Below are 27,263 nucleotides of genomic sequence, written 5' to 3'. Positions count from 1 at the left end.
CCAGGGGAGAAATCCTGGGTTCCAGCTCGGGATGTGAAGGCCGATCGGTAAGTCAGGGTCTTCCATCTAAAATTTTCTGGGAAGCCTGGAGGTCTGGTGGCTCTCCCTACAAGAGTGGGTACTGTCCCAGTTCCACCCCTCCATGTGTTTGGGATACAGTTACTAACAGCTCAGCCGTCCAATCTGGTTGAGGGGCGTGCTGTGCTGTCGGTTTGATGATTGACAGCTAGGCAGTACAATCTGAGGCTGTGAGGCGCTGGCTATCTCCAGATGTTCATAATCCCTGGTGATTGCCAGGATACTTAACTGGGAAGTTACTTCCAGACCTCTGCCAGACATTAATTCAGCTACTGTGTGATTTGTCTCTCTGTGCCTTGCATTCTGTTTGTAGATCTTTCATTGCCTGACCTTGAACCTCGTTCTGACCATCCATCTGCTTAACCCTTTCTGCTCTGATCCACTATCCTCCAGGTATTTTGACCTCAGAACATTACCTGACTAAGCCTTTGTCTCATCCTTCTGTTTATGATATACCTTTTGACCTTGGACCCCTGATTATCTCATGTCATGGCTTGGCTGTGAGAAGTGACTTAGCCTCACACTATGTAGCTTAATGCTTGGTTATAAAACTAACAAAGCAATCTTACATAAAGATATATAAACATGATAGAAAAGTAATATCAATGAAAAAACAAAGCCTAAGTACCAAGTATATAAAATTTACAAAAATCTTTTATTACCGTAATCATAATTTTTGACAAAAATCTAAAAAAAAACCATACAAAATGCCACATTAGAGGCTGCAAGAAAACCAAAACGCCTCCTGAGGAAGTGACTTTCACGAAACGTGCTTTGGGGCGGCGGGAGCACCTGCATCAGACGCTACTCACATGTAAGCTTCTCCTGTGTTATGATTATGCATGCATGAACACTTTATGATTGCAACACTGGTTGCTTTATATTGAAATTTATGCTTGCATCATATATGGATTCAATTTGAAACACTTTATATGCACATTTATTTAGCACTTTATTGGATCAATAGGCATTATTTTTTTGGCAGCTTTAAGCACCTTTTTGCACTTTTAGCACTTTATATATATAGAAAAATAGTAGATATACTGTATAACAGATAGATCGATGGATAGAATAGATAGATATCCTGCAGATATATAATTTCACAACCCCCGTACATATTCTAAAATGGCACCCTTTAGTGCCTTTCATGTGGAGTTTATTGAAGCTTTTTAGGCTTGTGTAGTATAATAAATTAAAACATGATGTGTGGTCCCCCTATTTTATGAAACCAACAAAGGTAAAGCAGACAGATAATCGCTGATATTATCAGGGTGGGAAGGTCTATGGTTGTTGTCTTTTCCCAGCCTAAAAATACAAGCCCCAAAAGTGGAGCATCACATGAAATGCTCCAAGTCTCGTGTTTGGCCTTCTCTCTTTCTGATTGCCCTGGTGCATTGGCAATCAGGGAAGAGAGAAGGTCAAGAGAGAAGGTATCTTTCAGACGTGAGTACAATTGAAGTTGCGACCACCAGGTCATTGTGACGTCAGCAGTGTGATCAGGTCAAATGATTAAGTCCCTGACTATAAATGAGCGAACTTGTTCGGAAACGCTCACCAATCTCAAATTCGGCATGAACGTGGTACCTTCAGATTCGTGTTCCGCTTCATAAGCATGTTTACTCAAAGTTGGCAAAATTCGGTCATAGTTCAGTAAATCATTGCATTTCCACTAATGCTTTTGTTATGACTTTGGCTAGGATAGTGGTGCTGAATGATGAGCAGGGGAACATGTTTGATGAGGGGAGGTGTGTCTAGGTCAGAGGAATTGTTGAGTGTATTTTTTTTCCTTTAACTTTATGTATGTATATTCCAGCAGCCAATCAGGGCGAAGAAACCATCCACAATGTCATGACACAAGGTCTTCTGCGATTTGCTGCTGAAGTCACATATCCCTGTCCATATAAAAAGCGAACATATAGTTTTGCTGGCGCCATTTTCTCAGTGTCAAAGTGCAGAGAAGGCACTCCTACTGCTGCTTCTAAAAGTGAACTTGTCAGTTAGCTAGATAGGATCCAGTTCTGTGTGAAATCAATCCTCCAGCATCTAACTAGATTGTACTAAAACTGTGTTGCAGTCTCAGGAGGCCTCATTTGCTGATCCAAATCATGTGTGGCAAAACTGTGTTGCAGTGAGAAATCAGAAGGCCACATTTCCATTTAAAAATCGTTAGGCCTAATATTGGGGTGCAGCCACAAGGCCCAATTAGCTACTCCAAATCGTTTGTGATAAAACTGTACTTCAGTGGCCAATCAGAAGGCCAGATTTCCACTTAAAAATCATTAGGCCTAATATTGGGGTGCAGCCTGGAGGCCCATTTTGATACTACAAGTCGTTTGTGATAAAACTGTGTTTCAGTGGCAAATCAGAAGGCAAGATTTCCACTTAAATATAGTTAGGCATAATATTGGGGCACAACCACAAGGCCCAATTAGCTAATCCAGGGCTGCCATCAGGGCATTACTGCCCTTACTGCTGTATGGGGCCAGGTGAACAGAAGTAAAGAGCAGGGTCCTCTCTTGCCCTTCTGCTCACCAGGTCCCAGGGTATCATATGCTGGCAGGTCGCCACATGTGGGGTACATCTCAGAACAGGGAGACTTGGAGCTATCAAGGCCATGGCCATGATGACTGTGCAGCTCCAAGGGAGTCCCTCTACTCCCCTATCGTGAACTGATGGTGCCATGCACACCATCCCATATGCGCTGTAATGTAAGAGTGCCAGGATGCCAGTCCAGAAGTGGAGCTGCAGAGGTTCGTATAAGAGGTAAAATGAATGGGGGGGGTGGGAATTCTGAATTGGGAGTGAAGGTGGGGAGAGCAAATGCTGAATTTGGAGTGGGGGATGGGGAGAGCAAATGATGATTGGAGGATGGGGAGAGCAAATGATGAAATGAGGGTGGAGGACAACAAATTATAATAAATTGAGGGTGGGGATGGGAGAGATTGAATATGACATGAATTGGGGCAGAGGGGTACATGTAAATGTAATGAATCAGGGAGGTATAGAAAGGGGGGCGTTGAGGAAGACGGAGTGTGACTGGCAATGAATTGGGGGAAAGTACAGGTCTAATTAATTTATATATTTATCGGTTGGGGAAAGTGGCTATTTATAGTTAGTGGGGGTGGAGTAGTGGATTACAATTTACATTTGGAATGGTGGGTTGCATAATAACTAAATATTAAAGGTGGGTCTATATTCAACTGCAAAGTGTAGAAGTCGGGGAATGTGCTCTGGAAGCGGTGCTCTACTTAACTGTGTACTATTTTATGCAGAGAAGAGTTCAGGCTGGAAGAAGTAATTTCGTTCTGCCCTGGATGAAAAAGATAAGCGAAGATGAAGGACTTCAACTAGAGACTTCACCGGTGAGTCAGTGTGTTACCTGTACACTGACATTATACACTGTATACTGTGCAAAGAGCTCCTGTGTATAATGTCACTGGTGATTCCTTTATTACCTGTACACCATACATGGTATAGTATGTACAGCGCTCCTATGTATAATGGCAATTATGGCAATATTAGTATTGTGGCATTTTTTATTACCCCCTTAACTCCCGGGCCATTTTCCGTTTTGGGGTTTTAATTTTTTGCTCCCCTTCTTCCCAGAGCCATAACTATATTTTTTGGTCAAAATGGCCATGCGAGGGCTTGTTTTTTGCGGGACAAGTTGTACTTTTGAACACCATTGGTTTAACATATCGTGCACTTGAAAACAGGAACAAAATTTGAAGTGCAGTGAAATTGCAAAAAAGTGCAATTCCACAGTTGTTTTTCTATATGGTATTATTCGGTCACTATGTGGTGGTAATATGTGATCTGGTCATGATGTGACAGTATTTGTCACTTGTATGTGACATTATTGGTCATTTTTAAAAATGTATGTGAATAAAAATATGCCTGAAAAAAGAATTGGATATTTTAAGAAAGATTTAGTAGGCTAGAGTACAGTAGGGCCCTGCCAAAAAAGTCTAACTACTCGTAGTGGCAGCTTTAAAAATATTTTGTCCAAAACAAAAGCTGTTGGCTATGTATGTGATATGGTGTTGTGTTATGATGCAGTGGTTTAGGAGCAACATGGAACGAGCTCTGAAGGAAGTGGTAACTGTACTGACCGCAGTCCCTAAGCTCAACACCACACTAGAAGTAGCCGTGGGATGCTCCTAACTCTCCCTAGGCACCTCGTCACCGCCTAAGAGCTAACTACCACTAAAGATAGAAGCAGGAAAACTATCTTGCCTCAGAGAAAATCCCCAAAGGATAGATTAGCCCCCCACAAATAATGACTGTGAGTGGAGAGGAAAAAGACATACACAGAATGAAACCAGGATGAGCACAGGAGGCCAGTCTAACTTGATAGATAGGACAGGATGGAATACTGTGCGGTCAGTATAAAACACTACAAAAATCCACGCAGAGTTTACTAAAAATCTCCACACCTGACTAAAGGTCTGGAGGGTAAATCTGCTTCCCAGAGCTTCCAGCAAGACAGAATCAATTCATACTGATAACGCTGGACAAACATAGAAGCACAGAACGGATAAGTCCACAATCTGTGAACAGAAAAGAGCAAGCAAAAACTTAGCTTTGCTGAACTGGTCAGGATAACAGGGAACTCCAAAGAGATGTGAATCCAACCAGGAACCATTTACAAGTGGCACTGGCTGAAGGACAGAGCAGGCATAAATAGCCGAGCAGAAAAGACGATCAGTGGAAGCAGCTGAAGACAGCTAACTCCAAGGAGCAGCCATACCACTTGAAACCACAAGAGGGAGCCCAAGAGCAGAACTCACAAAAGTGCCACTTACAACCACCGGAGGGAGCCCAAGAGCGGAATTCACAACAGTGTTGGATGAGAACTGTTAATGTGTAATTGGTGAGGATGTGATGCAGAAGTATAGTTTTTCCTAAAGAGGGAGGTGGGATTGTGGAAGGATCCAGGGGTGGATGTGGAGTTGAGGTGGGGTGGAGTCTCAAGGGGGCCTGAAAATGTTGCCAGTATGAGGCCCTGAAATTCCTAGTGGCAGCCCGGTGGTAATATAAATTGTGATAAAACTGTATTGCAGCGACAAAATCAGAAGGCCACATTTCCACTTAAAAATCATTAAACCTAATATTTTTCTTCAGCCAGGAGGCTAAATTTGCTATTCCAAATCATTTATGATAAAACTGTGTTGCATTGAGGAATCAGAAGGCCACATTTCCTAATCAAAATAATTTGGGCTAATACTTTGGTGTGGGCACCAGGCCTCATTTCATAATCCAAATCGTTTTGGATAATAGTCTGGTGCAGGCACCAGACCTCATTTCATAATCAAAATCTTTTGTGCTAATTCTGTGATCTAGCCACGCTTTATCAGCCAATAAATACTAATTATTAATGTAGTGACAGGTGACTGATAAGTCTAGGCCTAAGGTTGTGAAACAGCTAGTTAAAAGAGGGGAAGAGTACATCCAACATGAGTAGGGAAAAAGTAAGGTCGTGGATGGAAGTGGGAATAGGCTTGGTGTTCAACGTGTACATACGTGGGTTAGGAGTTAATGAAAGCTCTACTGAACAAACACTGTTTGTCCTATCCAAGGACCATTGACAACATCTGTTACTGGATGGGCTACTCAACTCCCTTTCTTTGGCAGCCGCACAGTGGTCCGCCTTGTAGATGAAGCTCAGAAAGAGCATGTGCTCCAGTGGATGGCAAGCGCTGCATTAAGTAGACTCCTCTTCCTCCACCTTAACAGCACACACAGTAAAATCCTCAAAGGTGGCACCCTTGTTTCCCCACCGTATCACAGATTTCCAAATGCCCAACTGATTGTGGAGAACCCCAGATGGGCCAATCTGCAGAGCTGTTAACATATTCTGCTCCATGGGCATCAGGGGTCTGCGCCAAAGATTCACAGAATTCAGAGGAGGAAAGCATCTGCACATATGTCCAAAATGTTTTCATGTTGTATTCGAGGCCAGACGAAGTAGGGTCTGAGCAGAACCCAGACCCTCATCACCAGACGCTAACCACCGGGGGTGGAGGGGATCCTGAGTCTGAGATACCAGAGGTTCACGCGGACTGTACTGTGGTGTCTGGGCAAGGCGAGGAGGAGCATGACTCTCAGGTTGAGGAGTGTGAGAATAGAGAGGATGACAATGAGGTTGCAAATCCCACTTGTTGTAAACCCAAAGGTATGCAGCTGAATAGCTCAGCAGAGTAGGTTAAGGAAGAGGAAGACTAGGAAGTTACATTGCGGCTTCCTGCACAGACACGAAGTAATGCAACTACAACAAGCACTGCATCCTGCATCCTCAGCCACAACTCTGGCTGTGTCCGGCTCTGGTTGCGAGTATGCAATTTGCAGGGGCAGCAAGGGTTGCCTAGCCTTGGCCTTTTTGAGACCACAAAGGATGACCCAACTCATGTTATCTGCCAAATTTGCAAAAAAAACTCAGTAGAGGCAAAAATTGCAATAATTTGACAACTACATGCATGAACCTCCACATGCGCAATCAACATGCCTTAGTCTGGGAGTCTCACTGTGTTAAAATGCTGACTAGTGGGCCTCGCCAACCACCGGCTGTCCCATAAACTGCCCATATCTGCTGCTTCTTCATCCTCTGTCACCATGGCAAGAGTTCTCACACAGGTCTCCAGCAGTGGATAATACACTTGTTTACCCCATATAGTTGAGGTGAGTGAGAGCCCATCAGCTGTTATGGAAGTAGACATGCTTGCTGTTTTTATGTCGCCTAGCACAACACATCTTTTTCAATCCACCATAACATCTGTGCCTGCACCTCACAGTCCAGCATTTTTTCTTGTTCACATTACTCCACCCTCCCTCAGCACAGCACCCAGCCCTTGGTCCCACAGTTGTGGCCACATTAAAGAATGTTTCCTCCTACATACAGTTATATGAAAAAGTTTGGGCACCCCTATTAATCTTAAGCTTAATGTTTTATAAAAAATGTTTTTTTTGCAACAGCTATTTCAGTTTCATATATCTAATAACTGTTGGACACAGTAATGTTTCTGCCTTGAAATGAGGTTTATTGTAACAGAAAATGTGCAATCTGCATTCAAACAAAATTTGACAAGTGCATAAGTATGGGCACCCCACCAGAAAAGTGACATTAATATTTAGTAGATCCTCCTTTTGCAAAAATAACAGCCTCTAGTCGCTTCCTGTAGCTTTTAATAAGTTCCTGGATCCTGGATGAAGGTATTTTTGGCCATTCCTCTTTACAAAACAATTCCAGTTCAGTTAAGTTTGATGGTCGCCGAGCATGGACAGCCCTCTTCAAATGATCCCACAGATGTTCAATGATATTCAGGTCTGGGGACTGGGATGGCCATTCCAGAACAGTGTAATTGTTCCTCTGCATGAATGCCTGAGTAGATTTGGAGCAGTGTTTTGGATCATTGTCTTGCTGAAAGATCCATCCCCTGCGTAACTTCAACTTTGTCACTGATTCATGAACATTATTGTCAAGAATTTGCTGATACTGAGAGGAATCCATGCGTCCCTTAACTTTAACAAGATTCCCGGTGCCGGCATTGGCCACACAGCCCCAAAGCATGATGGAACCTGCACCACATTTTACTGTGGGTAGCAAGTGTTTTTCTTGGAATGCTGTGTTTTTTGGCCGCCATGAATAACGCCTTTTTGTATGACCAAACAACTCAATCTTGGTTTCATCAGTCCACAGGACCTTCTTCCAAAAAGATATTGGCTTCTCCAAATGTGCTTCTGCATACCTCAGCCGACTGTTTGTGGCGTGCTTGCAGAAATGGCTTCTTTCGCATCACTCTCCCATACAGCTTCTCCTTGTGCAAAGTGCGTTGTATAGTTGACCGATGCACAGTGACACCATCTGTAGCAAGTTGATGCTGCAGCTCTCGGGAGGTGGTCTGAAGATTGTCCTTGACTGATCTCACCATTCTTCTTCTCTGCCTTTCTGATGTTTTTCTTGGCCTGCCACTTCTGGCCTTAACAAGAACTATACCTGTGTTCTTTCATTTCCTTACTATGTTCCTCACAGTGGAAATTGACAGGTTAAATCTCTGAGACAGCTTTTTGTATCCTTCCCCTGAACAACTATGTTGAATAATCTTTGTTTTCAGATCATTAGACAGTTGTTTTGAGGAGCACATGATGCCACTCTTCAGAGGAGATTCAAACAGGAGAACAACTTGCAAGTGGCCACTTTAAGTAGCTTTTCTCATGATTGCATACACCTGGCTATGAAGTTCAAAGCTCAATGAGGTTAAAAAAACAAAAAAAGTGCTTTAGTAAGTCAGTAAAAACTAGGTAGGAGTATTTAAAACAAGAAAATGATAAGGGTGCCCATACTTATGCACCTGTCAAATATTGTTTGAATGCAGATTGCACATTTTCTGTTAGTACAATAAACCTCATTTCAAGGCAGAAATATTACTGTGTCCAACAGTTATTAGATATATGAAACTGAAATAGCTGTTGCAAAAAAAGCAATTTTTATAAAACATTAAGCTTAAGATTAATAGGGGTGCCCAAACTGTTTCATATAACTGTATGCCACCATCTCCAATCTGTTGGCCATGGAAATGCTGCATTTCGTCCTGGTGGATACAGATAGTTCCGAAAGTTGATTGTCATTGCAGTCCCCCATTACCAGCTGCCCAGTCGCCAATACTTCTCTAAGAAAGCTGTGCCTGTTCTGCACCAGCATGTCGCAGACAACATCACCCGTTTCCTGAAAAATCCATGTCTGCCAGGGTGGATGACCTGGATGAGCAAACATGGGCAGAGGGGTTACATCTTACTGACTGGTCACTGGGTGACTCTGGTGGCTGTGAGGGCTGCCGTGCAAGGGGCTGCTTCAAAAGTCTTTGAATCTTCAAGGCTTGTGGGACAAACCTCTGTATCTAACACTTCTTCCACTGCTTCTTTAATTAGACACGCATTCCAACAGTGAAGATAGAATCCTCCCCAACTCTGTACTGTGCAGCCATGGCTCACCACACTCAAACTGTGTTAACATTATTTTGCCATGGAGATTGCAGTCACACAGCTGAGGAATTGTGGACAGCTATCCAGGCCGAGTTAGAGCAATGAAAGTCTCCACTGAACCTGGAGACAGGGAAAGTCATGTGCGCTAACGGTGCAAACCTGGTGGTTGCCCTATGCTGTGGCAAGCTCACACAGTGCCTTGCATGGCTCACGTTCTCAACCTAGTAGTACAGAAATTGTTCCGCCACTATCCTGGCCTGGATGCACTGCTGCAGAAAGCACGGTCGCTGTATGTTCACTTCCGACGATCGCACCCCGCAGGCCATCAATTTCATCGCTACAGGGGTCTTTCAGCCTAATGGTTAATCATTTGATTTGTGATATTCCGACATGGTAGAATTCCACTCTACACTTGTTGCAGCAAATGTGGCAGAAGCAATGAGCCCTGGTGCTATAAGTCCTTTTCTATAGCCTGGCCAACGCAGTATGGACGTGGTGCAAATCACGCTTGCAGAGTGGGCACAGATGAAGGACCTCTGCATCCTTCTGCTGAGTTTTGAAATGGCAACTAAGATTGTTTGCGCTGACAATGCCGTTATCAGCAACACTATTCCAGTCATCTACATACTGGAGCATACTTTGAATAGTCTGCGTGGGGAGGTGGTGGTCCCAAAGAAAGAGGTGGACGCAGAGGAGAATGCAGATGGGATAACAAGATCTCTAAGTCCCGGACTGTCGTTGCACAGGTGTGTTCCATGAGAGGGTGGATTGTGGCGATCGAGGGGGGCTCATGGTACCAGACAAACTGTTACTGAAGGTGCAGTAGCTGAGGAACAAATTAAGGAGGACAAGGAGGAAGAGGAGATGGATGGGCAACAGTCAGGATTTGAAGAGGATAATGATCCCCTCTCTGTTGTCCATGGTTGGTTGGAGGGGACAGAGGAAGCTACCTTCATTGTTAACACGCCACCAACACACCATGGACTTGGACCACATGGAAGCGCCCGACACATGAGCACCTTCTTACTGCACTATCTTCAACATGATGCCCAAATTCTTAGGGTTAGAAATAGTGCTGGCTACTGAGTTGCCACGCAGTTAGACCCAGGGTACAAGAGTAAATTTTGCCAGATGTTTCCCTCCTTGGAAAGGGACACGCGAATGCTGGCGCATCGAAGCACGCTTGTAGATAATCTTAAGAGTGATTTTTCTCAAGACAGTAGTGAGTCACACAGTGCGCATTGCAGTTCTAGTCATCCAACCCCGGGAATATCAAGGTGTCATGGCAAAAACATTAGTAGCAGCATAAGTGGCATAAGCAATTTCTGTGAGTCGTTCCACACATTTTTTATACCAGCCAGTTCACCAGCAGAAAAGAGTACAAGTCTCACACGTTATGAACAACTGGAAATGATGATGAAAGTGTATCTGGACCTCAATATCAATGCCAAAAGGGGGGGCCTTTTGCATTTTGTTTTTTAAAAATGGAAGAGTGGCCTGAGCTCGCCTGTCGTGCCTTGGAGGTTTTGTCATGCCCGGGAGACAACACTCTCTCAGAATGAGTCTTCGTGTCCTGATGGACAAGCATATCTGGCTGTCCCCTGAAAGTGTAGACCAGCTAACTTTCATCAAAATGAGCAAGTCATAGAACTCCAATGACTTTTGCACCCCAGTTGCAGACGGGCAAGACTAGGCGATGGTGTTGTTTTTAGTAAAATAGAAAAAATTGGAGTCCGGCTCAACAGGACTGAATTTTCCTTTTCCTTTTATTTTTCAGAAGAAAATATAGCGCATACAAAAGAAAAATTTACATGGTCGACATGACCCAGTCGACGCATTTTGACTGCACTAGGCAGTCTTACTCATGAGTCATGACCATGTAAATTGTTCTTTTGTATGCACTATATTTTCTAGGAAAATTCAGTCCTGTTGAGCCGGACTCCAATTTTTTTCAATTTTTCTTGATGTGAGGCCAGGGCGAGGCCAGTGTCTGGGCCCCAGGGGGATGAGCATGGAGCAACTGGGTGAGCTGGAATCAAGTTTCTATAGCTGTTTTTAATGTCATGCATTTATCTCGCGTTATTGCAGTCTGTGACACCGTTGTCGTGGCGCTTGCGCCTGCTATTCCTATCGCTGCTGATATTACAATTTTTATAAATATGAAGACTCCAAGTTGGGTCTCTATCTGGTGGGTTGCCTGTAGTTGAAGGTGTGTAAGAGGCCTATTATACTATTTGTACTCTGTGTAAATGCATGCCACTTTTGTGGTGTATGATGCTGATTTTTTGAAATGTGGAAAATTCAAGTTGCGTCTCCTTCATGTGTGTTGCCTGTAGAAGTAGGGCTCCCAGAAAGGCAGGCATGCACTTACGTTTACTCAACTACCTGAGTTTCTTTTCTTGCATTTTTCTACCAAAAGTACTGAGCGTGGCTGGAAAAAAAATGGAGGTGTTGCATGAGGTAGCAGGGCTCCCAGCAAAGAAGGCTTACACCGCTTACTTAACCACCAGGTCCTCATTGAAACTTCAATTCAAAGCTGTAAATGCTGGCCCAGATCCTGATACCTCATGCATGGCCCATGACTGGCTGCTGTTGTGCCATTTAAAAATTTCCAATGTGGGTCAATTGATAACACTTTTCATGGTGTCTGCCCCTAATTTCAGCTGTTTGGAAGGCTTTTTTTTATCACCCCTTAAGGTGTGGTGTATACATTTGCTTTGGCCTCCCATTGAATTTAATGGGCTTCTGGTACGTTTGTCGTACTGTTTGACAAACATCTAAACATTCGGCAAATCAAACCAAACCTCATCTCTTCTGCTGATGTCACTAGTTGGTGTGGCAGTGGGGTGAACAATATTGGTGGTAAATGCTCCAGTGGAGCTGAAGACACTGAAGATTTAGTGTAACAGGGAGGGGGAAGATTTAGTGAAACTGGGGGAAGATTTGAAGACATAGTTTGGGGGCAAGGAAGAGACAGGTGCAGACACAATATGGGGTGCAGGAAAAATTTGAAAACACAGTATGAGGAGTAATGCATGTGATGGGGACATGTAAGAGGACACAGTATCGGGGATGGATGCAGACACAGTGTGGTGAGTGGGAGGATGAGTGCAGACAGTATGAGGAGCAAGGGTGCAATATATGAGGAAACAGTATTATGGGGATGGGTGCAGACACAGTATGGTAGGTGGAAGGATTTGTGCAGTCACAGAATGGGGAGAATGGGTGGGGATGCAGTATGGGAAGTGATGAGTGGATGGTTGCAGACACAGTGTGGGTAGCGAGGGAGATGATGGGTGCAGACACAGTATGGTGAGTGGGGGATGGGTGCAGACACAGTATGAGTAATGAAGGGGGAATAATGCATGTGGACACAGTATGATGAGTGAGGAGAAGAATGTATGTGGGCACAGTATGGGGAGCAAGGGTGATGGGATGGATGCATACCCAGTACGGGGATTCAGGGAGATGTGTGAGGAGGCAATATGGAGAGTGTAATATGGAGCAGGTGGAATGTGAGAGGAGACAGTATGAGGGGAAATGTGTGAGGAAACTATTGAGGGGAATAGTGTGAGGAAACAGTATGGGGAGAAAAAAGTGAATGGGTACAGAATAGAGACTGAGTAGTGTGGGTGGGGTAGCATAGCATGGGGAGACAGTATAAGGCTATGTGTGCACATTGCATATTAGCTTGGAGAAATTTCTGCATCTCTAGGCTGAAAAAACACAGCGGAAAATATGTGCATTTTTTATGCGTTTTTATAAAGATATATTATTAAAAAAATTTTGATGTCATTCCCTTGTTCAACCTCTTCTTTTTCATTCTCCATTTTGGAATTGAAGACCATAATGTCATTAGTATTACATTAGTATTACATACCTTTCGTGTGTCAACAGAAAAGGGCTCTCTGATAAACATGAGGTCTGGCATTGTACTGCATTAGGAGGAACCCAGGGCCAACCGCACCAGCATATGGTCTCACAAGGGGTCTGAGGATCTCTTCTCAGTACCTAATGGCAGTCAGGCTACCTCAGGCGAGCACATGGAGGGCCGTGCGGCCCTCCAAAGAAATGCCGCCCCACACCATTACTGACCCACTGCCAAACCGGTCATGCTAAAGGATGTTGCAGGCAGCAGATCGCTCTCCATGACGTCTCCAGACTCTGTCACGTCTGTCACATGTGCTCAGTGTGAACCTGCTTTCATCTGTGAAGCGCACAGGGCGCCAGTGACGAATTTGCCAATCCTGGTGTTCTGTAGTAAATGCCAAGTGTCCTGCACGGTGTTGGGCTGTGAGCACAACCCCCATCTGTGGACGTCGGGCACTCAGACCAACCTCATGGAGTCAGTTTCTAACCGTATGTGCAGACACATGCACATTTGTGGCCTGCTGGAGGTCATGTTGCAGGGCTCTGACACTGCTCCTCCTGTTCCTCCTTGCACTAAGGCTGAGGTAGCAGTCCTGCTGCAGGGTTGTTGCCTTCCCATGGCCCCCTCCACATCTCCTGGTGTACTGGCCTGTTTCCTGGTAGCGCCTCCAGAATCTGGACACTACACTGACAGACACAGCAAACCTTCTTGCCGCAGCTCACATTCATGTGCCATCCTGGACGAGCTGCACTACCTGAGCCACTTGTGTGGGTTGTAGAGTCCGTCTCATGCTACCACGAGTGTGAAAGCACAACCAACATTCAAAACTGACCAAAACATCAGCCAGAAAGCATTGGTACTGAGTTGTGGTCTATGGTCCCCACCTGCAGAACCACTCCTTTATTGAGTGTGTCTTGATAATTGCCAATAATTTCCATCTATTCCATTTGCACAACAGCATGTGAAATTGATTGTCAAACAGTGTTGCTTCCTAAGTGGACAATTTGATTTCACAGAAATTTGATTTACTTGGAGTTATATTCTGTTGTTTAAGTGTTCCCTTTATTTTTTTGAGCAGTGTATAATGTAAGCATTTTATGTGATGTACATGATGTGTGTCACACGGTAAAAGTAAAATGTCACATTTCATAGATCAGTAAATGTATTAACAATGGCAGCCATGCTGATGGAGGTAGATTTCTGCACTTCCTGTGCTGTGAATGAGGCCTCATAACTATTCTAGAAATGAAATCTTGGTTTTTAGGTTTTCTGCTGACATCAACTTGTTTACTTATTGCATTACCTAAGTAATGATACTTAAGCCATATCAATGTATACTCATATGCTAAAACAGCTCTTTTTTAATGACGATGTATGCTTTATGAAGTGTAGAAGAGTCAGAGATGGCAGTAATTTGTAGATTTACTAAAGTACATACATACTTTAATAGGAAAAATTAAAAAAGTAAATTACACATAGCACTAAATTATATTAATTAGACAGATTGCTGACAATTGAGCAGAGAGTATATTCCTGCTCAGGTGATGGAATTATTGCCTATCCAGGTGATGCAATTATCACTCGTCAATACTAAGGAAATCCTGAAAACATGACCTGTTGGTGGCTCTTGAGGACAGGAGTTGAGGAACACAGTAATCTACAGGATCATGAACATTGGGAAGTATACATGCTTCTAGTGTATTATTGTGAGCAGGTACCAGGATGCAGTAACGGTCAGAGGCAGAACAAGGGTTAACAGTGTTTTTTAATGAAACAGCGTTACTCCACGCAGGGAGAGGGTAATTTGAGGAATAAGGATAGTAAAACGGTGTTTGGTGGACGTGGGTATAGCAGGGGCAATAGAAGGTTGAGGAAAGTACAGAGGTATCAAACTTATCAGTCCGACGGTGTTGAGGATCAGTCTCTGTGAAGATTATGGTGGCATTTCAGCCAGAACGCTTAAAGAATCCGGTGGCATCCTGGTCGGAGATGGGTCCTGGGTTCCGGTATCGGCGAGGGTACTGGCATGTCCTTTCGCGGGTCCTGGTTCGGTGATGGATCAGGATGGAGAGAGAACAGTCATTTTATAAGCGTCGGCACAGTGCTAATATGTGGGGGAGAGTCTATGTACGATGGCGGCACTCAGTTCACGGCCAGGATCTCTAGCCTTGACCTGCGCCCCCTATCGTCTGGTCGTGGGGAGGGCTCACACGCTCAGTGGCACTGTGGGAGTGGATGTCAGGGTTCTTAGGAGACGTCTCTTCCTAGAGTCTCCGGTAAGCCTCCGTAGGCCTCTCTGACTTAAGCCTACTGTGTCCTGACTGTTCGGCGCGGGAGGGCTCTCACTCTGCCTCCGCACACTACAGCTTCCCGCCAACTGAGTTCCTGTTCCCTCGCACTCTTTCTTCCTTATCCCTCTCATGCCCCCTGATCTCAAGTTCAATGGTCTGTCCGGGGCACTAAATTCTCCTCCCTGCAACTTGGGTGACAGCACCGATGGTTCCAGACTCATCCCGGATAAGGCACGCCAAGGCTGGCTCTCCTTACATTCCCCCTTCCATTGTGCTCACCATTCCACAGGCTAGATCTCTTGCAGCAGGCATTTACATTCTCCTATTCCTTGTACAATTTGTCTCCAGACGAAATGTTCCTGGTCAAAATGGTTAGGGGGTCTTCCTGCCGTTGAACGTTCAGAGCGACGTAAACTGGGAGTCTCTGTCGAGTCCTGAGGGATTGGATGGATTTGGTTGGACCGACAGGGCTGGGGACATGCCTATTACAGGTTGAACAGTCTTTTCGGGAATTACAGGAGTCTCTGGAGTCTCAGATGTCTCAGGTGTCCGTTCTTCTTTCTCTTCCACTGTCAACTGTCTCTCACATTCTTCTTCTTCAACTTGAGTCACAGATGAGGTCTCAGCTGGAGGGGCCTCTTCTTCTTCTTTTACAATGGGTGTAAACATATATTTCCATTAAAATTTAACCTTTAATAATTCAATAAAAACCCCAACCCAGTGAATAATAATAATCTTTATTTTTATATAGCGCTAACATATTCCGCAGCGCTTTAGAGTTTTGCACACATTATCATCGCTGTCCCTGTTGGGGCTCACAATCTAAATTCCCTATCAGTATGTCTTTGGAGTGTGGGAGGAAACCGGAGTGCCCGGAAGAAACCCACGCAAACACGGAGAGAACATACAAACTCTTTGCAGATGTTGTCCTTAGTGGGGTTTGAACCCATGACTCCAGCGCTGCAAGGCTGCTGTGCTAACCACTGTGCCACCATGCTGCCCAGTGAAAAAGGTATATACCAAAAAATAATACGTGACCTAACGATAAACTAACCTGCAGATACCCTACACTAGGCCTAGTTTGCATCTACCTAGCCGTGGAGGTTGGCACCCTAAGAAATGATTTTGGCACCCCCACTCACAGTGGGCTGTCCCTCTCTGCCCTATTCCAACCCTTTTGATATAGGTGGGAAAACTATTTCATAATAGTGCATGAATAGAGATGAAGAGAATTTCTTATACTAATCCCTACAATTCATAAACGGGTAACCAAACAGGCCGCAAAATATATAAAAAATCATCCAATTTCATGATAAAAACTCCATAATCGCAATAGTTTGCCACATGATGCTTTTGACAAATGGGCTCAGATGCATCTCCTCAATGGGTGATCATCATACATGATTTGGAGGAAAAAATGATAATATTAGTTAGAACCCCCTCAAAATCAGATTTAGATGGATATACTTATAACACTCGCAGCAACACTGCTATATACCGTATATACTAGAGTATAAGCCAAGAATTTCAGCCCATTTTTTTAGGCTGAAATTGCCCCTCTTGGCTTATACTCAAGTGATTCCCAGGGGTCGGCAGGGGAGGGGGAGCGGCAGCTGTCTAATCATACTCACCTGCTCCTGGCGCGGTCCCTGCACGTCCCTGGTTCTCCCGGGGCTGACAGCTTCTTCCTGTATTGAGCAGTCACCTGGTACCCTCATTACAGTAATGAATATGGACCCGACTCCACTCCCATAGGGGCGGAGCCGCATATTCATTACTGTAATGAGCGGTACCATGTGACCGCTCAATACAGGAAGAAGCTGTTAGCGCCCGGAGAACTAGGGACATGCAGGGACCGTGCCAGGAGCAGGTGAGTATGACAGGGGCAGTGTGCGATATTCACCTATCCCCGTTCCACCGTCGGCGCTGCTCCGTCTTTGGCGTCCTCTGTATTGACGCTCAGGTCAGAGGGTGCAATGACTCGATTAGTGTGCGCGCCGCCCTCTGCCTGAACAGTCAGTGAAAAAGGACGTGGAAGACACAGCGGCACCGACTGTGGAACGCGGACAGGTGACTATAGCAAGTGCCGGGGGCCTGAGCAACGAGGGGTGAGTATGTCATTTTTTTCTTTTTAATCGCAGTAACAGCATATGGGGCACAATAGTCTATGGATCATCTTATGGGGCCATAATCAGAATTTGTGCAGCATTATACGGGGCAAATATTTCTATGGAGCATCTTATGGGGCCATGTGCAGCATTATATGGGGCAAATATCTCTATGGAGCATCTTATGGGGCCATGTGCAGCATTTGTGGAGCATTATACAAGGCAAATGTGTCCATGGAGCATCTTATGGGGCCATAATCAGCATTTGAGCAGCTTTATACGGGGCAAATGTGTCTATGGAGCATCTTATGGGGGCCATAATCAGCATTTGTGTAGCTTTATACGGGGCAAATATGTCTATGGAGCATATCATGAGGGCCATAATCAGCATTTGTGGAGCATTATATGGGGCAAATTTGTCTATGGAGCATCTTATGAGGCCATAATCAGCATTTGTGCAGCTTTATATGGGGCAAATGTGTCTATGGAGCATCTTATTGGGCCATAATCAGCATTTGTGCAGCATTACATAGGGCAAATATCTGTATGGAGCATCTTATGGGGCCATAATGTGCATTTGTGCAGCATTATACGGGGCAAATGTGTCTATGGAGCATCTTATGGGGCCATAATCAGCATTTGTGCAGCATTATATGGGGCAAATGTCTGTATGGAGCATCTTATGGGGCCATAATCAACATTTGTGCAGCATTGTATGGGGAAAATGTCTCTATGGAGCATCTTATGGGGTCATAATCAACATTGGTGCAGCATTATATGGGGCATATTTTAATATGGAGCATCTTATGGGGCCCATCATAAACTGTATGGAGCATTATATGGGATGTATTTTGTATGGAGCATCTTATGGGGCCCATCATCAACTGTATGGAGCATTATATGGGGCTCCTAATTCAATATGGATATTCAAAAACACTTAACCTACTGATGTCTCAATTAATTTTACTTTTATTGGTATCTATTTTTATTTTTGACATTTACCGGTAGCTGCTGAATTTTCCACCCAAGGCTTATACTTGAGTCATTAAGTTTTCCCAGTTTTTGTGGCAAAATTAAGGGTCTCAGCTTATGCTCGGGTCGGCTTATACTCGAGTATATACGGTAGATAGAACTAGCCCAAAAACCATTCAATGAACGCGATAACACAGCTAGGAGTATACTCAGTGTTGCTGCGGATATTAGGGTATTTCTTAGGGTGCCAACCTCCACAGCTAGGTAGGTGCAAACTAAGCCTATTGTAGGGTATCTGCAGGTTAGTTTATCGTTAGGCCACTTATTATTTTTTGGTATATACCTTTTTCACTGGGTTGGTGTTTTTATTGAATTAATAAAGGTTAAATTTGAATGGAAATATATGTTTACACACTAAGTTAGATTTCCTTCAATATTTTGAACTGTTTGGCAAAATTCTTTTACAATGGGATCATGAGATACACATGGCTGGAGCATGTTTTGATGGACCATATGGGCACTCTCTTCTTCTGGCCGGATTTCATAGACTTGATGCACGACCCGGTGTGGTGTTTTTTCCCACCAAGCCAAGCTTGTTTCACGGATGCTTGTCTCTCACCAGCACCCGATCTCCGGCCTGCAGAGCTGTCCCCCACAGTGGGGCCTCCACAACATGTTCCAATTCTTGAAACCTGGTCTTTTTCCAGGTGATGCAGGGTCTGTAATCGATGCCGATGTTCTCGCACCCAGTTGGACACCCCCATCCGCGGGTAGTCCTCCTCTGGGTCCAGCTCCAGCTTAGTAATCTCTTTGCCGACTCGGCCAAAAAATAGGGAGTAAGGTGTGTGTCCCGTGGGGTTATGAATGCTGTTGTTATACACTCACACCAGCTCTGGTATAAACTCCAGCCAACGGGCCTTATGGTCCTCCTCCAAGGTTCTTAATATTTGGATGAGGGTGCGGTTAAAACGTTCACAGGCCTCATTGCCCTGAGGGTGGTAAGGAGTCGTTCGCGACTTTTCAATCTGGTACAAATGATGCAGCTCTTCCATTATCTTCCCCAGGAAACAGGCCCCTGGTCTGATTGTATTCTCTTAGGACATCCATATACCTGAATGAAGTTTTTGCAGATGGCATGGGCTGCGGACTCTGCAGTCTGGTCTCGAGTTGGGGTCACTACCGCAAATTTAGTGAAATTATTTACCATCACCAGGCAGTGCTCGTATCCTTGGCAAGCTGGTCCTATCGCTATATAGTTGATCATCAGCACGTCTAATAGGGCTGAGGTCACTACCGTCTGAAGAGGAGCTCTCTGCTTTGGTGGTTTGGTAGCTCACAGTTACTGCATTGCCAGCACACCTCTTCAACCGCAGTTTTCAGTAGGGGATGATAAACTGTTCTTTGCAGCCAGTGTAGAGGTTTTCCAGGACCAAAGTTTGCTTCTTGTTCGTGGGCGTCTTTTGCAACTTCATGCATCAGTGTTTCAGGAACCACCACTTGCCAGACAACGGGCAAAGCTTTCTGTAGCTGAATCTGCCAGTATAGAGCCCATCTTTCAGATGTAAACTTTCCCACTGCCTGAGTATTTGTAAAGCCCCGGTGGTCAGAGTTTCACTTGCTGGGTAGCTGTTGTAGAGCCACCCAAGAACGAATCCGTGCAAGTTCCTCATCTTCTTGCTGAATTCTCACCCATTCATTACAAGGCTGTCTCAGGATACTTTTTAGGACACCAGCCGGTACCTGATCCCGCAATGCTGTCAATGTCCTGACAGTAGCTCTGAAAACAGGAGCTTCCTCATCCTCAAGTTCTTCATCCTGATTGGGACCAGGCTGTAAATGTGGGACTCTGGACAAGGCATCTGCATGGGTGTTTTCGGCCCCTCAGCAGTTATTTTATATTGAAACTTGGCCATTCTTGCTACCCAGCGTTGTTCTAAGGCCCCCATCTTTGAATTCTCTATATGAGCCAACGGATTATTGTCAGTGTGCACCAGCACTTCGGACCCTGCCAAATATTTTGCTAATTTCTCGGTCATAGCCCACACCAGTGCCAGCAGCTCCAACTTGAATGAGCTGTTATGGTGGGGATTTCGTTTGGAGTTATGCAGGGAGCGACTCGCATATGCAATCACCCGTTCTTTTCCATCTTGGATTTGTGACAATACTGCTCCTAGTCCTTGCAGGCTGTCATCCGTGTGAACAATAAAGGGCTGTGAAAAGTCGGCATAGGCCAGCACTGGTGCCTCTGTCATCGCCGCATTTAGAGTTTGAAATGCCTGTTCCTGCCGTTCTCTCCATTGTATCTTCCGATTCTTTTCTCCAGATGGAACACCCCTCACCAATTCCAGCAACAGGTTCACTATGTGCATGAAGTTCTTCACGAACCGTCGGTAGTAGCCAGTTAGTCCCAAGAAAACCCTTATGTCCTTTACGGTCTTTGGAGTGGGCCAGTCTCGTACTGCTGTAATCTTCTCTGGGGATGGTTTTACCCCTTAAACCATGTACCCTAGGTATTCATTCTGGGTATAGACCAGGTGGCATTTTGAGGGTTTCACTTTTAAGCATGTCCTTGAAGTTGGCTCAATACTTGCTGTAGCCATTGCAGATGTTCATCAAACATGCCATCATAGACGATTATGTTGTCCAGATAGATCAGGGTGGCTTCAAAATTCAGGTCCCCCAGACACTTCTCCATGAGCCGTTGAAAAGTTCCCAGAGCATTGGCCAGCCCAAACAGCATCCGATTAAATTCAAACAGCCCCATTGGTAGGATAAAGGCCATCTTTGCTTGGTCATGCTCCGACATTGGCACCTGCCAGTAGCCACTTGCCAGATCCAGCGAAGAAAAATACTTTGCTTGTCCAAGGGCGGAGAGGGACTCTTCCACATGGGGTAGTGGGTATGAATCTCTTACAGTACAGGTGTTTAATTTGAGGTAGCCCACACAGAATCGAAGGGTTCCTTTTTTAACATACAAGAACTATCGGAGTGGCCCACGGGCTTTGGCTCTCCCGGATCACGCCATTCTGTAGCATCTGAGAGAGCATCCCCTTTACTTCCTGATACAGTTGTGGTGGAATCTGTCGGTAATGCTCTCTTATGGGGGCTGCTTGTCCCGTTGGGATCTCGTGGGTGATGGTTGTGGTACAGCCGAAGTCTTCTTCGTGCTGAGCGATCACATCCCGATAGCGTCCCAGCAGGACTTCCACTTGTTGTATCTGGCTAGGTGTTAGCCCAGTAAGTTCAGCCCGCATCTGATCAAGTATCTTCCGCCCCTCTTTGTGCTGGTATAGCTCTGACGATTAGAGAGTTCTTACAGCTATGACCCAAGGATTTTCTTCCCTTACGGTCAGTTGGACAGTCTGGGGTGTATTAATTCTTCTGGCAGGCAGATGATTTAGGCTAACTCACTCCTGGGGGACAAAGTGAGTGGTTCTTTTAAATTTATACAGCACACTGGTATCTTTCCTTCACATACGGTAGCCAGCATCCGGGCGACCAATAACTCGGGTGGTAAATTCTCCATGGTGGCTGGCTCTAGCTGTATCTCTACCCCTTCCAGGGGCGTGCAGGCCCAGACAGGCAAGGATAGCATGGTCTGTCCAGGAGGTATTTTCAGTCCACCTGTAGCTGGGGTGATTACCTTTCCCAGCACTTTCCCTTCACCGGAGGCTTCTTGGGCCTGTGCCGACAGTATCAATTGCTGGAATAATTTTCTATGAGGTGTCTGTGCACTCCACTGTTGCAGGAATACATCTGGGGCCTCGTTCATCAGCACACTTCTGAACTCTTTCAACACATTCATCCCCAAGGTGACCATGTACCCCCGTTCTATGTCCCCCGAGGTCAGCACCACTCCTTTGCAGCCCAGATCCCTTCCGCAGACCTTAATTTGCATCCACGCCACCCCTGCGACAGGGATGGGTAGTTGATTGGCGGCCGTCAATCTTATCACCTGCCCCATTCAGGCCTCATCGCCTCAGGGAAATGTCTTCGATAGTACGCTTCTGGCATTGGGTCACTTGAGAACCGGTATCCACCAGGCATCGCACAACCTGCCCATCGATTTTTGCCCAGACTAACGGACACACTGAAACTAGATTAGTAGGAATTCTGGTTCTTCTCACTGACTGTTCTGGCTCCGGGCGGCGTCCCTCAGCCTCGGAGCCTCTTAGTTTAACGGGCGGCACTGTAGAGGCCATCCCCAATGTGGGCAGACCCGAGCTCTCCACATAGGAAGCAGGTAGGAAGTTCTTCCCGTTGAGCTGTCCTTTCTCCCCGTCTCGACTCTGAGTATGTTCTGTCCCCTGGGACACTCAAGGAAGTCACTTTCTTCTTAGTCTCTGTCAAATATTCTCTTGAGGCTAAGATCTTTCTGCGCAGGTCTTCGGCCCAGCCTGTTTCAGTAACCGAGCTCACGGCCACCTCCCTACTCCGAACCTTCACCACCGACACTGCCATCCCCTGTTCCTGCTCTTGCGCCTGCGCTTCACCTCCCACCTCTGCAAACATCATATTTGGATTCACACTCTCAAGCGCTCTCGCAGGGCCTGTTTCAGTAGGGAGTCTCTGAGTCCGGTCACCAACTGATCCCGGAATACCACGTCACTGGGGCCGATTCCCACCCCTCCTTTTCTGGTCCTGGCTGTGTGAATCTCTTGTAACATGTTCATACACTAGTTCACTATCTCCCCTTCCATCTGCATGTGACTAAACAAGTGTGACCTCAGCTCCCTTACATCTGTGGAGTCTCCATGCGATGACTCCAGTATATGTAGGGCCTTGTCAAATGTGTCACGCTGTCGGGGAGGTCTCAACATCATTGAATCTTTTGCCTCCCTCTCTAATGCCATTATGGCAACCTCCGCCTGCAACGCGAGCACCATAGGGTGCATGATTATCATCCCCCCAGTACATTCCATCCAGATCCACAACATACACTCCCTGACAGAAGTTATGTCGCTTATCCATGTTATGTAAATAATAGCTTATCACCTGACGTTAAATTCATCCATTGGTTGTATAAATTATTCTTTTGAAAGCTGAAGCCCTCCAAAATGTGGTTTAGGTTAAGAAAATAAATTGACATCAATGCATAAATATTGATGTTAGTGGACACAGAATGGCCAGATTTTGGCAAGACAAAAGTTTTGTCGCCTGGTCATATAATGCACCCAATCCTAGTTTACATGCTCACCTGTGCTCAGTAAATGATTGGTTAATTAGTGTGTGTGTATAAAAAGAAACCCAGTACCCCAGACCTTCACTTGAACTGCAGCTTGAGCTCTGACAACATGCCAAAAATCCACCCTGCAACCAAAGCCTGGATAATCAATAGGCTGAAGACCAGATCCACTGCAGAGGTGGCTGGCACCTTTAATGTATCTCAGCATTAAGTACAAAGAATTTAAAAAAGATTTGAAGAGACTAGAGAAGTGTTTGACAAGACCAGATCCGGTAGACCCTGCAAGACAACTGCTCAGGAGGAACATTTGTTGGTTAGAAAATTCAAAGCAAACCCCTCTTCCACTGCAGCAGAGCTCCAACAGGCCTGGTCACCTCAAGTCCCTGTGTCAACTAGAACAGTTTGTAGGATTCTGTCTCGAAACGGCCTCCACTAACGAAGAGGCAAATAAAAAACCGTGTGGCATTTGCAAAGTCCCACAGCCTGCTAAACAGATGGACGCTGGAAAAGTGGCAGTAGGTGGATTTCTCTTATGAATCTTCAGTAGTATTACACCACAGCCACCGCAAGTACTGCAGGAGACCTACTGGAGCCCATATGGATCCAAAATACACACACAAAAAAGTTAAATTTGGTGGTGGAAAGATCATGGTCTGGAGTTACATTCAGTATGGGGGTGTGCGAAACATTTGCAAGGTGGAAGGCAATATCAAGAACCTAAAATATCAAGAAGTATTAGCTACCTCTTATATTCCAAATCATAAAAGGGGTCAAATTCTGCAGCAGGATGGTGCTCCATCTCATACATCCATCTTTACAACAAAGTTCCTCCAGGCAAAAAAAGATCAAGGTGCTCAAGGACTTGCCAGCCCATTCACCAGACATGAACATCATTGAGCATGTTGGGGTAGGATGAAAGAGGAAGCTTGGAAGACAAAACCAAAGAATCAGTGTTTCTCAACTCCAGTCCTCAAGACCCACCAACAGGTCAAGTTTTCAGGATATCCTTAGTATTGCACAGGTAATAATTTCATCACCTGCACAAGCATTAATTCTATCACCTATGCAATACTAAGGAAATCCTGAAAACATGACCTGTTGGTGGGTCTTGAGGACTGGAGTTGAGAAACACTGCCATAGATGAACTCTGGGAGGCATGTAACACTGCATTCTTTGCTATTCCTGATGACTTCATTAATAAATTGTATGAATCATTGTTGAACGGCATGAATGCAGTCCTTCAAGCTCATGGAAGTCACACAATATATTAAATATGACCCTAATAGCACCACAACTTCATTTACCAATGTTATGCAACATATATTTGTTTTTTAAGTTAATTATTTGTTTGAATATCACATTACTTTTTGTGGGCTACAAAACTTTTGTCTTGACCAAATCTGACCATTCTGTGTCCATTAACTGATCAATATTTCTGCATTGATGCCAATTTATTTTCTTAACCTAAACCACATTTCGGAGGGTTTCAGCTTTCAAAAGCATAATTTATACAACCAATGGATGAATTTAAAGTCAGGTTATGAGCTTTTATTTACACAACATGGATAAGCGACATAACTTCTGTCAGGGAGTGTAATATTGTTCCCATTGAACTTTGACAAGTTAGTCAGCATAGCCCCTAGGGAGATATTGGACCTGGGGAGTTCTCCAGACGATTGGTCTGCCCCCTCTGAACCTGAAGGCTGCACCCTGCCGACTACGCAAAGTGTGAGCAAGTACCAGGATGCAGTAACAGTTGGAGGCAGAACAAGGGTTAACAGAGATTTTTAATGAAACAGCTCTACTCCACGCAAGGAGAGGGTAAATGGGGGTATAGGGATAGTAAAATGGTGTTTGGTGGATGTGGGTATAGCAGGGGCAATAGAGGGTTGAGGAAAGTACAAAGGTATCAAACTTATCAGTCCGGCAGTGTTGAGGATCAGTTTTTGTGAAGATAGCTGTGGCATTCCGGCCTGAATGCTTGAAGAATCCAGCATCGTCCTGGTCAGAGATGGGTCCTGAGTTCCGGTGTTGGCGAGGGTCCTGGAATGTCCTTTTGTGGGTCCTCTGACTTAAGCCTACTTTGTCCTTACTGTCTGCGCAGGAGGTCTCTCACTCTGCCTCCACACACTACAGCTTCCTGCCAACCGAGTTCCTGTTAACGCACTGTTACTTTCTTATACCCCTCATGCCCCTGATCTCAAGTTCAAAGGTCTGTCCTGGGCAATAAATTCTCCCCCCTGCAACTTGGGTGACAGCACCGATGGTTCCAGACTCGTCCTGGATAAGGCACGCTGAGGCTGGCTCTCCTCCTTACATTATGGTCAGGGATTATTCTACTAGTTGTTTCTATAGACAAGGTAAATGACAATAAGCTACTGTAACATCACATATCTGCTTTTGTTAGGTAAAAGGAGGCAGGCTGAGGTAATAGGAGGCAGGCTGAAGTAAATGGTGGCAGGCTGAGGTAACAGGAGGCAGGCTGAGGTAACAGGAGGCAGCCTGAGGTAACAGGAGGAAGGCTGAGGTAACATGAGACAGGCTGAGGTAACAGAAGGCAAGGTGAAGTCATCTGTTTCATGCTGAGGTAATCAGAAGCAGGCTGAGGTAACAGGAGCAGGATTAGGTAACAGGAGGCAGGCTAAGGTGAATGGAGGTGGGCTGAGGTAACAGGAGTAAGGCTGAGGTACCCGGAGGCAGGCTGAGGTAGCAGGAGGCAGGCTGAAGTAACAGGAGGCAGGCTGAGGTAACAGGGGGCAAGGTGAGGTAATCTGAAGCATGCTGAGGTAATCTTAGGCTACTTTCACACTAGCATCGTGCACTGCACGTCGCAATGCGTCGTTTAGGAGAAAAAATGCATCCTGCAAAATTGCTTGCAGGATGCGTTTTTCTCCATTGACTAACATTAGCGACGCATTGTGACGCTTTGCCACACGTCGCAACCGTCGTGCGACGGTTGCATAGTGTTGTGGCGGACCGTCGGCACAATGGGGCAGCGGATGCATTGAAAAACAGCATCCGCTGCCCCCGTTGTGCGGCGCTTCCACAGTATGTGTCGGTGCGCCGCAACGTCGCATTGCGACGTGCAGTGCACGACGCTAGTGTGAAAGTAGCCTTAGGCAGGCTGAGGTAAAAGGAAGCAGGCTTAGGTAACAGGAAGCAGACTGAGGTAGCAGGCAGGCTGAGGTCAATAGGGGGTAGGTTGAGGTAACAGTAAGCTGGCTGTAACAGCATGCAGGCTGAGGTAATAGGAGGCAGGCTGAGGTAACAGGAGGTTGGCTGAGGTAATAGGAGGCAAGCTGATGTAATAGGAGGCAAACTGAGGTAACAGAAGGTAGGCTGAGATAATAAGAGGCAGGCTGAGGAAATAGGAGTCAGGCTTATGTAATAGGAGGCAAGCTGAGGTGATAGGAGACAGACTGAGGTAATGGAAGGCGAGGCAGGCTGAGGTAATAGAAGGCAGGCTGTGAAGCAGGCTGTGATTTCACAAGCAGAATTCAATCAGTTAATCTGCGGTATGTAAAAAATGTAGCGAGACAGCAATTGACTCATTCCTAGATGTAGGTAGCCCAAAATGGGAAGGTCCTAAAGTCTGAAGATGCAAATTTTAATAAACAAAAAGATCAATGCAACCATAGATAAAGTGTTGCGACATCATATGTGAGTTTTATTCAGGTACATTCAGGAGTGAACATACGATCGAGAAGGGGTTGTCCTAGAAATGGACAACCCCTTTAACACTAAATTGATCCCATTTATTAGTAGTAAAATGGATACAG

The sequence above is a fragment of the Ranitomeya imitator genome, chromosome 2 (genome assembly GCF_032444005.1).
Source record: "Ranitomeya imitator isolate aRanImi1 chromosome 2, aRanImi1.pri, whole genome shotgun sequence".
Lineage (NCBI taxonomy): Eukaryota > Metazoa > Chordata > Amphibia > Anura > Dendrobatidae > Ranitomeya > Ranitomeya imitator.
Note: the sequence above shows the minus strand (reverse complement) of the source record.